Source organism: Nanorana parkeri, unplaced genomic scaffold, assembly GCF_000935625.1.
Source record: "Nanorana parkeri isolate BGI_ZX_2015 unplaced genomic scaffold, ASM93562v1 scaffold452, whole genome shotgun sequence".
Classification (NCBI taxonomy): Eukaryota; Metazoa; Chordata; class Amphibia; order Anura; family Dicroglossidae; genus Nanorana; species Nanorana parkeri.
Genome location: NW_017306720.1, coordinates 390,985 through 396,984, shown reverse-complemented (window position 1 = coordinate 396,984; position 6,000 = coordinate 390,985).

The following is a 6,000-nucleotide window of genomic DNA, read 5'->3' as shown; positions in this document are numbered from 1 at the left end:
GGGCCCGCCCAAAAAAATTCCCCCCCCCCCCCCTTTTACTAAAATGCCTTGTTTTTCCATTAGTGGCTGTTAGTAATCTGTATTTGGTCCAGGAGAGTGGACTCAACAACCAGAGACTCAGAGGTGTTTCAAGACCTATGTCGCAATTGGGGGATGCTGGATGGGAACCTCCTGGCCTCCAGATTCAGGGCTTGTTCACACCAAGTGCAGAGCAGTTACAGAACGCATCAAAACTGCATCCAATGTATTCCAGTGGTATTTTGGGCTCTTGTTCACACCAGAGCATTCAGTTCCTGAGCAAGCCCTATTTTGTTTCTGCGCTGGAACGCACCAAAACGCATTTTAACGCCCTGGAACGCACTGAAAGCCCATATTAGGCTAAATTTTTTAATGGCCCAGAATGCGGCAAAACACACTGCACTGTGTGTGCAGAAACTCATGCAGATCTGGTCTGCATTTGGTGTGAACAAGCCCTTAAAGGAGAACTATGAGGTAAGTGCTTCTCACTCAACTCATAGTTCTAGCCGACCTGTGACAATGAGACTGTCACAGATCGGCTCAGTAGATCCGGAGGTGAGCGAACACATACCGGGTTCCCTCACCTCTCGATCCGCCATGACAGGGGAGGGGCTGGATTCCCCCCCGCTCCGATCCGCCAGCGCTGACTGGCGGAACGGACGGGGGAGGGGGTGGGTACAGCTGGCTCTGCCTCTAGATAGGCAGAGCCAGCTGTCACTCACGCAGCTGGGCGGATGTCGGGATCCCCTCCGGCGTCTCAGTTTACCGCGAGTTGTAGCTCGCGGTATACTGAGCATAGGGTAACGGGAGGACGCCAATTTGTGTCCTCCCGTTACCCTAAGGAGAACTATGGGGAAAAGCACTGACCCCATAGTTCTCCTTTAACGACAAACTCTAGAGGCTTGTGTACAGGGACAGGGATACCCTGGCAAGAGCAGTGTATACACCAATGGCTTTGGGTGATCAGTACAATCAGATCTCTGCCTTTCCTCCCCTTGATGTCTGTTTCTAGTTTTGCAGCCAAATATGAGAAACCCTCACTATGTTTTTTATGTATTCCCATCAATGTCTAAAAACTATTTAAAAAATATTTACCTTTTAAGTTGTTTCTTTGGCGCAAGATTCTGGGCAGCTTCTTCCTCTTTGAAAAGATAGCGCAGACTGGAGGGACAAGACTGAGACAGTTCATTAACATTCAATGTTTTGAAATCTTCAACCCTTTGTTGGGACAGACAGTCCTGCACATCTAGTTAACTGATAATGAAATCTGCCCACACAGAACAGACACGGTTAGTTATGGCAAACATAACTCCCCCGCCCCCTCATAAACACAGCATAGTGGAAACGAAGTTTGAGTTTTTAGTCCTGGAAATTTATGAAGGTAAGCAGTATGTTTTAAATATTTTTTAAGCCTTAGAGCTTCCTGGATCAACTTATTACTCATTGGAGAGAGTTGATGATTCTGATTGCAGTGTGCATGTTGGAGGCAGAGAGATGACACAGAACACTGAATTGTTGAACATGGAAATAGATGTGTCACCTACCTAGCCATGCAGTGCGGCAGAAGTATGTGATTCACAAGAATAGATGACGGGGATTATAAATCCTGCTGCAGGTAAAATATTATATATAAGAATTTCATATGCTTATTTAGCATTTTGCCCGGAGTTCTACTCTTCATTTTTGTTCAAGACCATGCAGCCCCTTATACTTGTATAGATGGAAAATATTGTGCACATCAAACTCACCAAATATAGTACACGACTAACAATTATATATATTATACAGTTGTGTGACAAAGTGTTGGCCCCCTTCCTGATTTTTCATTGTTTTGCACGTTTGTCACATTTTAATGTTTCAGATCATCAAACAAATTTAAATATTAGTCAAAATAACACAAGTAAACACAACATGCAGTTTTTAAAGGAAGGTTTTTTATTTTTAATCAAAAACAAAATCCAAACCCACATGGCCCTGTGTGAAAAAGTGTTTGCCCCCTAAACCTAATAACTGGTTGGGCCACCCTTAGCATCAAGAACTGCAATCAAGCGTTTGCGATAACTTGCAATGAGTCTTAAAGCGCTATGCAGGAATTTTGGTCCACTCATCTTTGCAGAATTGTTGTAATTCAGCCACATTGGAAGGTTTTCGAGCATGAACCGCCTTTTTAAGGTCATGCCACAGCATCTCAATAGGATTCAGGTCAGGACTTTGACTAGGCCACTCCAAAGTCTTCATTTTGTTTTTCTTCAGCCATTCAGATGTGGACTGGCTGGTGTGTTTTGGATCATTGTCCTGCTGCAGAACCCAGGTTCGCTTCAGCTGGAGGTCACGCACAGATGGCCACACATTATCCTTCAGGATTTATTGGTAGGATGCAGAATTCATGGTTCCTATTATCAAAACAAGTCTTCCAGGTCCTGAAGCAGCAAAACAACCCCAGACCATCACACTACCACCACCATATTTTACTGTTGGTATGATGTTCTTTTTCTGAAATGCGGTGTTACTCTTACGCCAGACTTTTTCACACAGGACCATGTGGGTTTGGATTTTGTTTTCCCTTAATAATAAAAACCTTCCTTTAAAAACTACATGTTGTGTTTACTTGTGTTATCTTTGACTAATATTTAAATTTGTTTGATGATCTGAAACATTAAAGTGTGACAAACGTGCAAAACAATGAAAAATCAGGAGGGGGCCAACACTTTTTCACACAACTGTATATTATTGTTCTGTAAATGGGGAATATTGTAAAAGCCCAGTTGTAAATATATGGCTCTTTTACCATGTAGAGCAGCTACATGGTTACAGCTACATGGTTATACGATGGAGAGCTGTATAACTATAGTAAGGGATGTGTTCTGTGAAACACACCAGAAACATTGGTAAAAGATGAATGAACTAACTAAATCGGTTTGGTGTTGCCCTTTCATACTGTTGGCCTCAGTGGATATTTACAATGCAGTCAACGGATACCTAATAGTAAATAGGGCCCTGACGGTGCCAGCAGAATGAATGAGAATCGCAAACGTGGAATATTTGGTACAAATATGTTATATCCTTTTCATTTAATATGTGGCTAATAATCTTCAATTACAGTTTTTAAGCTAAGAGAATAAATATGTCTGTAGTGTGCATATCATGTCTCATGTTTCCAGTGTGCAATACTGCGCTATACACAGTGCCTGGCTAAAAAAAATAAGTCACCACTTGGATTTAGATAAGCAAATTGGATTACAGGTCTAGGTTCAGCAATGTTGCATCCCCAAATGAAGTCAGCTGCCAACCTGAATATACCGAATGACCAGGTTTTTCCATCAATGGATTTTATCTTCCCTGATGGCACATTGGGCATATTCCATGATTACAATGTCAGGATTCATCGGGCTCAAATTGTGAAAGAGGGGTTCGGGGAGCTGGAGACATCATTTTCACACATGGATTGGCCACCACAGACTTTAACCCCACTGAGAATCTTTGGGATGTGCTGGAGAACACCACGCAGTGATCAGGCTCTCCCATCATCACTACAAGATCTTGGTGAAAAATTCAGTTCTGGGCAAAAGTGCATGTTGTGACATTGCAGAAGGTTTTTATGCCACGCGAATGCGTGCCGTAATCAAAGCTAAAGGCGGTCCAACAAAATTTCATAGTGTGTGACTTTTTTTTTTTGGCCAGTCAGTGTATCTGTATGTGTGGCCAAGTGAGACTATAGCCATGGTTGCAAGTTTGTCCCAGTCTACGTACCGAGAAAGGTCATCTTTTCTAGGTCCATAGTACTTTAGATTGAGTACAGGTGACAACTGCTATCTACTTGTCAGAAAACCATGGCAGGCATCACTCTTAATCCTAGTACATCGCTTGCCTGCCATTATTATCTAGAAATAGACTTAGGAGCAAACAATGTGGGGAATCACAATGGTTTTGGTAGTAACACATCCAAGAGTCCCTGAAATATTGCACCTACTGATTTTAGTATTTGCTAGGCAGCGATGGGTTATTGTAATTGCTGCTGATTTGCACAGACGTACCATTGCACAGCCATGTTCATGGACCCTCGTGGCATTATGCCATCTCTGTAGAGATCATTATGTGCCATTTTTAGTAACGTGAGCAGGGTGATCTTTGGTGACTAACGTCTGTACATGTTCCCCTTATAGTTTTACCCTAACAGTTGTTGGAAATACATTTACAGCAGTTTATCCTATAACTTGCTTTTTTTTTTATTATAGAAAAGAGGGTATGACGGGTGACATGCACAACCTCCTGCAGTGAGTCAGCTACTAGTTGCCACCCACAGGCCTGTGGCAATCAAACCATAGCAGTCACATGTACCACTCCCCCACAACTATAAGATGTGAAATATGGCAAAGTCTAGTGCTTCATTTATAAAAAACAGGAAGTAGGAATGACTGTATTTCTAGTCATCAATTGGGATAAAGGGCCACAACAGAGAACTAGAAATGCTTGTTTCTTCCATGATCAGTATTTGTGTCACGCTATGCATTGCAATGTGCCCTTGTTAATAGGAGCATTTCACAATTCAATGTGAGCTTCTGATTAGTTAAAAGAGGAACTTGAGAAATGTAAAAAGTTATGCAATGCTAGTTAATGGGACCCCAAACGCGGCCGCGCAAATGCATGTTTTTCCCGGCGTGTTAGAACACGCACAAATGTGGGACAGCTGTAGTAGAATTTGCTACATGAGCTACTTTGTCGCATGTGACGGAATGCATTGAAATCAATGGGCGATACATGGCAAACACAGGAAACAAAAGTGCATGAATGCGACGCATGTTCCCTCTATGCTTAGGTGTGAACAGGGACTTACAGGCTTATTCACAAAAGGTTGAAGAGTTTGGAGAAGGCAGAAGTGAACAATCTAGGACAGTGGTGGCGAACCTTGGCACTCCAGCTGTTTTGGAACTACAAGTCCCATGAGGCATTGCAAGGCTCTGACAGCCACAGACATAACTCCCAGAGGCAGATGCATGTTGGGATTTGTAGTTTTGGCACAGCTTGAGTGCCAAGGTTTACCACCACTGATCTAGGACAACATAGCTGAACTGGAAAGTGAGCTTCATTAGAGAATTCTTCCAAATCAGTCATGTTGTCCTAGATTGTTCACCTCTCCTGCCTTCTCCAAACTCTTCACCCTTTTGTGAATAACCCTGTTAGTGATTGCCAATTCTGCCTTGCAGCACTGGGGTTGAATCCCAGTCAGGACACACCTTTTATAATATGAAGGGCCACCTGAAACTTCCTGTGGGGAGGTGGGGTACAATATTTTATCATTAGAATTGAGATAATGTTAGTCTAGGGATTTACTTCACACTATGATCGTCCAGTGATAGATGATGACAGATAACATGACTCATTCTACTATCGGTGTGCTGAGTGCCTGGACTGTGTTCGAACAGAGAAATAGTACAGAAATAGAAATCGGTAACAAAATATTTTTTATATCATACAGCTTTTCTTTTGAGTTTTTTTTTTCACTTACCTTCGGTGCGGGAGAGCAGCGGCAAGTCAGCGCTGGTCCGGTGGAGGGAGCTCCAGGCGGGGTCCTAATTTAGCTGGCCAGCGACTGCCTGAGGATCCCGACACGCGCGGCACCTCAGGCAGTCGCCGGCCAGCTAAATTAGGACCCCACCTGGAGCTCCTCCCACCGGACCAGCCGCTGCTCTCCCGCGCCGAAGGTAAGTGAGAAAAAAAAACATAGCGCAAACATCGGGGCATTTTGACAAGTACAAGTACTTGTCAAAATGCCCTGTTTTTTCCACCGCTGTGTTCAGGGGCGGGAGGGGGTTGTATTGAAGTCAATGGTACCGCAGCCATGCCCCCCTCCCACACCCAGAACGCAGGCACATTAGCCTGCAGCATTTTTACGGATCGCACTGGATTGGAATGCAGGCACTAATGTACCTGGGTTCCGGGTGCAGGCGATCGCACTGTGGGTGAGGGGCCAGGCTGCGGCCC